Here is a 12,553-nt window from a genome sequence, read left to right as displayed (position 1 = left end):
AATGGGGTCTTAAGGTCGTTTGAGACTGTTATGCGGAGCTACTGGAGAATCCAGCCAAATCCTGGGTGGAGATAGTTGCTGCTGGAAAGACATGCGTGGCAACAGGTTTCAGCACTTTTCGATATCATCGTAAATAGCCAGAAGTTGTTGTCGCAGAATTTCTACGACTTCATCAACCCCAGTTTCTGGCTTCCTACTTCCCCTAATTATAATCCCATGGATTACTGTGTGTGTGTGTGTGGAGGGGAACGGTCGAGAAAGACTCAAGTCACTCAGCCTGAAACACCAAAGACAAGTTGGTGTCCAAGATTTAAGCAGCTGTTCAAAGATTTTGTCTGAGACACAGTGAAGAATATATGAACCCGGCTTCGTAGCGTCTTGAAACCGTGGGGGAAGTTGAGCTCTTTAAGTAAACTGATAATCCCCCAGCTGTAATATAGTCATCTTTTAGTGTTTTAAAAGGACTTTTATTTTTAGTTGGGATATTGTTTTCCCCTGTCAAGTTTAGACCGAACACCGTGTTTCTTTGAGAGGCAGGATCTGCTGAGTGGAGAGGTAGAATTATCTTTAACTGTTACTAATTGACTGTCTGATTGAGCTTCTGTGCGGATGTACTATAATAGATACTGTAAAACCGAGGAAGAAAAATTAATGATTTGAAATTTATGCGCCTTGGGAACCTTATTGTATGTTCGTATACTTGGCAAATGCTGTGTTGAATTGCATTAGCTAGAAAGAAATTGGCTTGATGTTCTGGTAAAGCTCTAAAGCCAGAGGGCACCCATATATCTGGTCTGTATTGATGACTCGTTGCTTGGGACACCTTTATGTAAAATAGTTTCCTAGTCAAGCAATACTAGTTGTTGATAAAGAAGGTGAACAGTAACATAGTAATACATCTCTCATTGGGAGAATACTACTAAATGAAACTGCATTATATAAGATAGCCAGGTATAGGATAACTGCGCACATCGTCGGTCTAAGTGTATTCATAACTAGCATTATGACCCGTCTTTGCCGGGTCATAGAGCTATGTATATATATATATATATGTACATATTACATATACATCTATCTATATACATCAATACATAAAATACAAAATACAAAGTTATATCTTGATATCGCTAGTGATAACAATACTCAAAATATATAACAGACTGGGATTGTAAGCACGTCTCTTGCAATTTCGATCAATTGTATCTTGTCCTCCCTCTTGTATAGAAGTGTGGCTACAATCCAGCCTACCTCAACTTCTGTGTGTGTGGGGGGGCATTTTAAATTTTTATCCGGCACGTCCTACATCCCAGATATAAAAGTAAAAATAAAATATTTCCACTTTGCAAGTTCGAGTCGAGTACTCCCTTGCACGCTCCGTTGACTCGAACCTTGCTTCTATTGTGCCGAATTTACCGCCTCTGGTTAGATATCTTTCATAGTCGCACTAAGACACTTTTCGATGGCTTTCCTCCAGGTGTTCAAATCTTTTTTCTCTACATTATATACTTTATAGACAATAGTCTTTTCTTTAATTTAACTTTTTATTATCCATCTGGACTATTCCATTTCTGCACGCTAATTTTATTTTTAATTTATTCCCATTCATGTGAAACCACTTATTCAAGTTTAAGTCACTGATGCAATTTTATACCAATTGCTATTTTTACTTTTGTTATGTTACGATTATATTATACTTTACTCTGATTTTAATTATTACTTACTACACATAATTCAATTGTTATTATTACTTTTATTGTTAAAGTGAAAGTATCTGACATAAAATAGAGATATGTTTTTGTTTCACTTTTAGCACGTAATACTGAAATAGTGGAGAAGATATGATATTGCTATGGGCTCGCTCTAGGCAAGACGTTGATCATTTTTTTTTGCTCATGAAACTACATGGACCCTATGTAAGGTATGTGTAAAATTTGAATGAAATTGGTTGTGCAGTTCTCAAGTTTTAGGGAAACACACAGACAGACAGACAAACAGGCACACATTCTCAGTTTTATATATAGAGAGACATTAAAATTATATTAAATATAGTATAGTGTCTATTAGATTAATTATTGTTATCAATATTTATTTTAAAGTCTATCACATTAAATAATTCTGCTAAATCCTTTTCAATCTGCCGTTGATATATCCGTTCATATTGCAGATAATTGAATATACCTCATCGCTGTAATCTCCAGATCGGTAAGTGCAACAAAAATTGCACATGAAGGGTGATCTAATGCTCAGTAAACCCGCGATGAGGAGGATTTGAGGGACAGCCACCACTAGTTGTGTACCATTACGATTTTTGTATAAAAATGACTTATTGCAATCATTACTTTTTGTTTTCTGGAACGAATTGTAACTTACAATTCAGAGGTTTTTGAACGAAGTACACACAAATAAACAGTTCACAATTGCGAGTGGAGGAATCCACCGATTAAATGTTTTAATATATTTGATACAATATCAACGATGCTCCGGTCCCAGTAGAATGTCCATGATATCGTATAGATGAAGGCGGCGAGCTGGCAAAAAGTTAGCATCTAGGGCAAAATGCTTAGCGGTATTTCGTCTGTCTTTATGTTCTGACTACAAATTCCGCCGAGGTCGACTTTGCCTTTCATCCTTTCGGGGTCGATAACTTAAGTATCAGTTGCGTAGTGGGGGCAATCTAATCGACTGACCCCTCCCACCAAATTTGGGGCCTTGTGCCTACAGTAGAAAAGGATATAGTATAGATGAATTTGATAACTATTTCCAAATGTGCCGATAAATGGTTTATTGGCCAACTGTTTTGGCTGGAGAAATACCGGATCTGTTCCCCTTAAAAATTACGTAAGGTTTATAACGGGGAATCGCTAGTTCAAAGTTTATCTATTTACTATTTTACTTGTTTCAGTCATTTGACTGCGGCCATGCTGGAGCACCACCTTTAATCGAACAACTCGACTCCGGGACTTATTATTTTGTAAGCCCAGTACTTATTCTATCGGTCTCTTTTGCGGAACTGCTAAGTGACAGGGACATAAACACACCAGCATCGGTTGTCAATCAATGCTAGGGGACAAACACAGACACACAAACACACACACGCATATATATATATATATACATATATACGACGGGCTTCCGTCTACCAAATCCACTCACAAGGCTTTGGTCGGCCCGAGGCTATAGTAGAAGACACTCACCCAAGGTGCCATGCAGTGGGACTGAACCCGGAACCATGCGGTTGATAGACAAGCTACTTACCACACAGCCACTCCTGCGCACGAAATTGTGTGATTTGCTTTTATATACATGGTAATATTTGTGGCAAGGTTTTTCACATGTTTTATCAACGCTGACATTCAAGGAGTTTGAAAAAGAGGTTAAGTTTATTTTGTTTATATTCTAAATTTTTGTCTGCAAATAATTGGGAGAATTGTTGAAACAATTTCATACAACATACTAGCTGCAAAAAATCCACGAAAGACTTTCATGATGTATAGAAATGCTTAAGTATTTTAATTTCCAAATTCCTAGATTTTAATGTGGTGTTCAGTAGCGATGGCGTTGTACATATGGAATTTTAAATTCTAAATTCAAATTTTGTTGTCAAATTTTCCGGTAATAAATATCTAAAAAGGGAAATCCAAAATCATGAATTCACTTACGATTACTATTTCGTGGTATGGTTTAGCAACTTCATGGATATTAATGGAAATTCCGTCAAATATTGAAGATGTTCGAAGTCATATTTACAACGTTTTCTGCTCGACATATTGGTAGCGTTCGACATATGTAAACTGATTGTATGGTTCGTATTTCAAAACAAGAGAAAGTTTACGTGAAACATAGAGTAGAGACTATATTTAGTGAGAAAGAATATGAAAAAATCGATCCGTAGGAGAACGTCGAGCTAATATATCCTACATACTCTCAAATGATATATAAAGAAATCTATAATTTCTATTCGGGTTCAAATCACTTAAAAAATCTGATCACAGAGCTGGGGCACCAACAACCAATTTGTAAATGCCAAAAGTCTTATATGTCCTCAATTGGGAGACACTGTTTCTCTAAAGTATCATATATCTTGTGTTCATAAGAGTGTAGGATTATACTGCTTGTTGTTATTTATCAACTCACTGGGATTAATTTTATGAATCATTACTAACAGCAAATTCAATATTTAACTCAATGAATAATGACGCTCGATATACTTGGACGTCGATTATTTGGAAGATGGTAAATAACTAAACTCTGTGCAGTAATAGGGAGCATCTTTAAGGTACACCATATTTCAACAAAGCTGTTTGTAAGCTAATATTTTTGTCACTTCTGGCGCGCAGCACACGGAACCACATGGAGATGTGGACTCATTAAGAATTGTTTGTTAATCATAATCTAACTACCTGTCTAAATAACCAAGTAACACTAGAGATGTCATCCGAAATATTGACTATACTGAGAACGTATGCGTGTGTATGATGTGGAGGAAGTTAGATTCTATTTTGTAAGTGTACCTCATGCAGAACTTTGTTTAGAAATCACAGATTTATACTCATTTACATCATTATTGATATAAATGTTTATTTGGTTGTAATTAAAATGCTTACTTTTCATAGGTTTCTTTTGTACCATAAGACATTGAAATGCCTGCTCGATACAAATACGTAGATAGAATCAAATGATATTTTTTTAAAGACAATTGGTAATATTTTATGACGGTGATTAAACTTTTTGCACTCTGACAACAAAAGTTACTGAAATAAATTACTATTCTATTTCCTATTACACACACACACACACACACACATATATATATATATATATATATATATATATATATATAAGGTATGCAATATTAATACTGCATACCACTTCATAAAACGGTCATCAATAGCTTTGAAATTTTGATGGTAACCTAAAAGAAATGGCAGAACATTATAGACATTTAGCAGATATTTGAAAGAACAAGAATGTTTATAACGACATAACTCTAATACCAAACAGTAGTGCAAAGAAACTGCTCAACGAAACGATTTTAATAACGTATAAAATGTTTCCGGAACTACTTGCGCCTCTGAACAAATCAAAAGAGGTGATGTAGCAGTGTGGGTGATGGTGGTGGTTCATGAGTGGACTTAATGAAATACGTATTATCAGTAACTAAAATACCATTAAAAGATATTATTATAAATATCTTTAGAAAACTATAATTTTGACCTTGAACAAAAGCTCGCTCTTCTCCTACAACTGATACATTAATAGAACACATCAGTAAGCAAGATTAAACTAACTTTATTTCAAATTGAACTGACATGAGATATTACATTTTTCGATTACTTTTGTAAATCATTGAGATAACTCCAATTCTCTTTTCACTTTTATCTTTCACTTGTTTCGGTCATTAGACTGCAGCATGCTGAAGCACATCATTGAAGAATTTTAGTCGAACGAATCGACCCCCAGTGCTTAAAATATATATATATATATATACACACATACGCACACACACGCACACACACACACACACACACACACATATATATATATATATATAAATTTGCCCAAAATCACGAAGTAGGAGGTGAGGGAGTGAGAGAAAGAGTAATATTAGTGCAGGGAGCGGAGAGAAAAGAGTAATTCAATGAAGGAGAAGTAATGAGAGTAATAGCCGTGACAAAGGGAATGAGAGACAGCAATAGCAATGAGAGAGAGGAAGTGGTAAAGAGAGCATCATGTCCACACGCAATTGGAGGAGTTGAAGTAGGAACAAATTGCTGCGATACAAACGCAGTTTTGGAGTGCGTTTGTAGTAATGTCATCATGTACACACATATTTACACACACGCATTCACACACACATATATTTTAATGAAGAAAATACAACAAAGTTAACAATCAATGGGAATGGTTCTTCTTGAAATGAATATTAACAGGAGTGTCATTGACAAGAACAGTTAGTTAGAAACTGTCGATTATATCATGTCCAGCACATCCTACTATATGCCTACTATATCCTACTGCGTCCTACTATATGCCCCCAGAGGCTTCCCTGTAAAATATGGTTGACGGACACTCAGAAGAATCATTCCAAAGGTGAAATATTTTGTTTACATTTTACAATGATCATTTGCTCTAATATTTGGTTTCCAATGTGTGTGTGTGAATTTATGGTATATAGTGTTTGTTACCATTTCACTGATAATTTTAGTTGAACCCAATGAGAGGTTTACTCAATGAGACCTGTATCTTAGTGCTGTCCATCTGAGTGGAAGTAAGGAAGGAGAGGACGCCTTTATTCCGCATATCGATCTCCGTCCGAGTGAGACAACTTTCTCATTAGTATGAGTAGACGACAGTTTTCTGTTATCCTAGCATTTGCAATAAATATAAACAAATCACAAGGCCAGAGCTTCAATAATGTTGGCATCATCCTATCATCATCAGTATTTAGCCATGGACAACTTGATGCTGCTTTGGGAAGTAAAAGTAGTTATAATATTGAAATGCTGGTAAAATTCCATCCAAAACAAAGCGAATTCATTGGTGGTAGGGTTTTCGCTAAAAACATTGTGCTGAAGTAACTGCTAAGATATTGGTTGTAATATTTTAATGTTAATGTTATTATCTGTATTATTTTCAAGCCGTCATTTCTGACAGCAAGTGTGCACTAGTTCATAATAAGACTGTTGATATTCACGTTGTTAAATAGGAAAACATTAACCTCCCTATTGTCTGTCATGAGAATGACAATATTTTACTGTATCCAATATTTTAATATGTAAGCATCCAGTGTATCTTCGCTGAATTTATGAATAAATATTTCGGCCCATATGAGTATCTCTAACAATCCAGGTTGTGTACCGATCAACATTTGATTTATACACCTAGCTTTCGCTTACTTTACTTCTATTACTTACTATCTGCTTCACTTTATTTCGTTTCTGAAACTCAAGGAATTATATCATTTCAAACCCAAAGGATAGCAACATATACACGATGGTGTCAGCTGCGGAGATATCGGCACTCGATTAAAAAGGCAACAATTCGAAATGATTTCCTTTGACAACTCCTAAACAATTTACTCATCCATGTCAACATCACCCATTTTTACTCAAATTGGAATTTAGCCTATTCTTAATTAACATGTTATAGATTGTCCTATTCTACAGAAGATCAAAATCCCACACTTACCAACTATGCTCTCTTATTGAAACGTGAATTAATTACAGGCGATAGGAACAATTATAAACAGTACTTGCGTAGTCACCTCCTTTCATCTCTAAATCTCTCAAGTTTTCATCAATTCGATTGCTGAAAGTAACGGGGGTAAGCGGTTCTACCTTATTAGTTTTATCTTGATCGTCAGGAAAAGCAGCCTAGCTGTAGATCTTATATGAAAATCCCACTTCAGTGTTTGGCATGAGAACATTTCAACCCCTTTGTATGACAACATTCTTTCTTGAACTGAATTGGAAGCTTTAGATATTACCTTCAATCTCTCTACAATGTTGCATAGTAAGATTAAGATCCTGTTAGATCTCTAACATTCTAGTAATTCCACATTATTATGATTAACTGTACAGTTTTATACAAATACTTTCGGCTTCCTGAACTCAAAATGAAGCAGATAACCGTCATCAACTTGCAAAATGTTTCAAACAATCTTGCATTGCCATTTTCATTAGACACCTTCGAAATAGTTTTAAATTAGAACTTGACTATTTTAACAACACAATGCATATTTTTCATAGGTTGGTTCTTATAACAAATCGTATAATTTTTCAATTGAATAAACGCAGTAAAAATACGATTATTAAATGTTTATCATAACGATTAGAAACCAAATGCTACAAAATAGTTTAATCCATGTTACAAAATTGTGTCTCTGACTGGCTTAAGTAAAACTTAAACTTCAGAAGACTGTTCATATTTCAATGGCGTTGATACGACAATATACGACTATATACGACTACATATTTAAACAGGCTCTGAAACATTCTAAACAGCTATTATAATGAACCGCCAAGCTTCTCTCACCAACATAATGTTCCCGCCAGCTAACGTAGGTGCTGTTTCCACCAGATAAATTTCCTACAAGTAGATCGTATATTCTGCTGCCAAGGATCTGTATTATACAATTGGAAACCAAGTTAAAGAATTTATGTAAATGTAAAGCTATCTTATCTTCGGTGTTTGCTAATTAGAATGAACAATGCAGTGAATTGCATCTCATTAGTATGTATTGTATAGCGTATAGAAATATAGAGTTCAGTATTAGAAATCGGAACAGTATAAGTAAATTATAGTATAAATGTTGTATGGCTCAATATTTTTTTTGTTTCTCGGGGCTATGCTCCTCACGGTTTGTATAATTTTGTTGCACACTTGGATCAAAATTTCACAGATATCACGACTATGATATTTTGTTACAAGATTTGCGATAATCTATTAACAGTTACAATAAAAGAAATGCCGTTTTGGCGTTTCATTGACCTATACATTGTTCAAACTGATCATCAATCACATCTGTCTCTCTACAAGGCTCTTGAGCACTATTCTATTTCCTTTAACTGCTTTATCAAAATTGTCACGTAATGTACTATTTTTGTACTATAACCTCAAATATATTAACTCGGAAAACATACAGCAGATTCTCTAATTTTTTATTTCAAATTATCTATTGCTTTAGTGCGGAACAAATGATATCAATGTGCGATATATACTATTTATGCAAGCAACGAAAAGAAAATGCAATATATGTGTATACACACACACACACACACACACACACACACAAACACACACACACACACAAATTGACACATCTGCACTCACTTGTACTTTTGACGCAGTTAGGTCGCTCAGCATATACCGATGCACTCAATTATGTAGGTTTTCTCTGTCAACCACCTTTTTATTTCCGCCTCAACGTTATTCAGCTTAATTAGTTTCTGATAAACATGAACCCGTTCTGCTTCATTGCACTGCATGTTTTCATCCCTCCCTGCTAAATAATATTTACGAAGCTTCAGCTGTCGGAAACATAGTTATTATTTTCTTTTACTTCCGAGAGTAAGAAACGAACCTGCGCTTTCGTTTCTCACATTCTGTTTCGGCTTCTCGACATAATTTGCCTTCGGCACAAATTTATTGTAGCGTATAGTGTTAAATACTCTGAATATAACAATAAATGGGAAATTCTTTTCTTTCAGCTAATGTTTTCAGAGAGTAAAATACTTACAAAAAAGTGTATGCAAATTATATATTAAACATTCTGCAAACACTTTCTAGATATAAGACTTCATTATTATTCTAATACATACATATATATATGTATGTATGTGCATATGTATGTATGTATGCGTGTATATATATGTATGCGTATATATGTATATATATATATATATATATATATATATATATATATATATATATATATATATGTATATATATATATATTTATATATATATATTTATATATATATGTATACATATATGTATATTTGTGTATGTCTGTCTGTTTGTTCAAGTATGTATTTTTTGCTGTTTGTTGTATGTCAATATTCCTTTCGATTTGCCGATGGGTAGATTTGTCTACAAGCATAATGGCCTCGGAGTTAACTCTCAGTTTATGTCACCCTATATAAATTTCACAGCAATCTGGTAACATGAGTGAAGGCGCAGTAGTTAGTGCTTATGCTAGTAAAAGAGTGGTGTCGAATTTTGTTGTGTTCTTAAGCAAAATATTTCATTTCGCGTTTCTCCAGTTCACTCAGTTGCCAAAAATGATTAACCATGGAACGGAGCAGCATCCCCTTCAAGGGATGAAGTATATGCACCACAAGAACCGGGAATCCGACACAATGACTCAGGAAGGATCTCTTTCGTTTTACCCAATTATCAAATGAAGCAGAATGCTATACGCGAGAACACCGGTCAGATATTAATGATATGGACGCATGGTAATATGGTAATTTTGTTTATTCGTACTTTTCGAATTGTCGTTCGTCGTAAAAGCTCTCAAATTTACATTTATTCATAATTGAGAATGTGAATTTGTGATGCTTGTACATATTCTATGACTGCAGCTTATTAATCGTGTTAGCGCTAAATTTCCTCACTTTCGTATATTGAAAGATATATGTTTTATTGGAAATAATTAAAATTGTGTCTTGTGGAAAATAATAAAAATCTGCTACCTATAATTAACACATTGACGAATATTCATGAAGTCTTGCAGTTTCAATCTACATAGACGCAAATTTTACTTCTTATGTTGTACATCATAAGGAGCTAATTAAACAATAATCACTTCAAAAAAGTTAGGGTGTTTGAGATTTGGTGTCAATAACATTAAATTACAATCTTGTGTCAATAAATAAGAATTTCTCTATCAATAAATAGTAAATCTTATATTTATCGCTTTTCTAGAATCAGTTGTGCTGTCGTAGGATTCTACCTGATAATTTTCAATAAATGCTGCAAGAATTATGATTAGGATAAAGTAAATCAAGATACTGTAAACCGTATAATTATTTTCGTTTTAATGAGAAAACATTCAAGCTAATGCCAACGACTCATTCGTCTAAATTGATTGGTTTGCTCTTTAATTGTATAAATCAGAGTTTCTGAAGCAGTAGTACACATTGTTAGCAATCACAGGTGAATTTTGTTTATTTTTATTTCAGGTGAGTTGAAGATTCAAACATTTTATTGTTGGTTATGTTGTTTCCATTCTGATTTTATTTTGTCCTTCATATTATTGCTTTGGTTTTGGTTCTCTTTATGATATTTGCAGATGCGTTGCTGTTACATGTTATTACTTGACTAATTCTACCGCTCAATTTCCAGATAGCGATATAAACCTTTGGAATGCATGCTAGTGGCAACCTAGCGGAAATGACATTCTTTTTAAGGTATTTCAAACATTTATTGATCTTTTTTATAATTATAGCAAAAGTAATGATAAAGTAATAATAAGAAGAAGAGGAAGAAGAAAATGAAATCAGAAACAAGATTTTGTGAGATTTTCCAATTCAAGCGTATAAGAAGTCAGTCATTATAATACTAGATAGAGAAAATCGAATTCGCTTACTTATTGAACAATCTTGTCCATTCCATGATTATGCAAACAGCAGCAAAAAATACGACCCCTTCAAAGTTTAGATTTTAGATGTAAATGTTGCACTTTTAACAGGTCAATCGCCAGAATTTGGTGATTACAAATCGGTTAAAAACGTTTTTCAAAATTTCTATTTTTTTATACCTTCCTCCCCTCCATCCCTTCTACTTCTTCCTCCTCTTCCCTTCCACTTCCACCCTTCTTCCCTTCCACTTCCACCCTTTTTAACATCCACTTCCTCCTTTCTTTCCTTCCACTTCCTCCTCCCCCTCGTATGGAAATTGTTTTAAGAATTGTTTTAAACATCAGACATGTCGATTGCACAAAAATGCTCCTAATTTTTGCTTCTTCAACTCTCCTCTGTTTCGTATGATGCACCAACTACTAACTTTGAGCTTTACAATATAAGACAGTAAATCTTTGCTTTAGGATTATGGTAGAGATTTAAGTTTAGGTTTAAGGTTTACGGTTCGAGATTAGGGTTAAATGAAGAAGAGTTGTAATCTTACATATTTTAGACAAAAACATGGAGAAATTGTTAAAAACCCAAATAGAATATAAACACTAACAATTCTACAACATAATAATATTCAATTTTTATTATTGCACATTATTTTAATTCCATAACATTATTATAATCAATATTCGGGCAAATTATTAGGTCTGGTCTACATTTAAACCAAATATATTAGGACAACTAATAAAGTTTGTGCTGATACGTAAAATGTACAATTTTATAAAATTATTGTAAGCCAATTTAATTAACTAACATAAATATTATAGTCATCAAAATTTCATTAAAATATTTGGAAACTTCTTGACTTAGAAGAGAAATCCATGAATGCAAGTATACGAAGCACTCCGTCGGTTACGACGACGAGGGTTCCGGTGGATCCGAATCAACGGAACAGCCTGCTCGTGAAATTAACGTGTAAGTGGCTGAGCACTCCACAGACACGTGTACCCTTAACGTAGTTCTCGGGGATATTCAGCGTGACACAGAGAGTGACAAGGCCGGCCCTTTGAAATACAGGTACCACAGAAACAGGAAGTAAGAGTGAGAGAAAGTTGTGGTGAAAGAGTACAGCAGGGATCACCACCATCCCCTGCCGGAGCCTCGTGGAGCTTTAGGCGTTTTCGCTCAATAAACACTCACAACGCCCGGTCTGAGAATCGAAACCGCGATCCTATGACCGCGAGTCCGCTGCCCTAACCACTGGGCCATTGCACCTCCACGTATGCAAGTATAAAAAGTGTGCTTTTTCCGTTGATGTGTCATCGAACGGCAATAGGGTATAAGCATATGAATCAGTGTTGAAAGAGATGACTTGCAATAAGCGTTGCTTGCAGCAACCGTAATATACAACATACAGTTTGTTGATATCTGAAAAACCAACCTTAAATGAATATAGCAAATTGCAGATACATAATAGC

This window comes from Octopus sinensis, linkage group LG1 (assembly GCF_006345805.1).
Source record: "Octopus sinensis linkage group LG1, ASM634580v1, whole genome shotgun sequence".
NCBI lineage: Eukaryota > Metazoa > Mollusca > Cephalopoda > Octopoda > Octopodidae > Octopus > Octopus sinensis.
Note: the sequence above shows the minus strand (reverse complement) of the source record.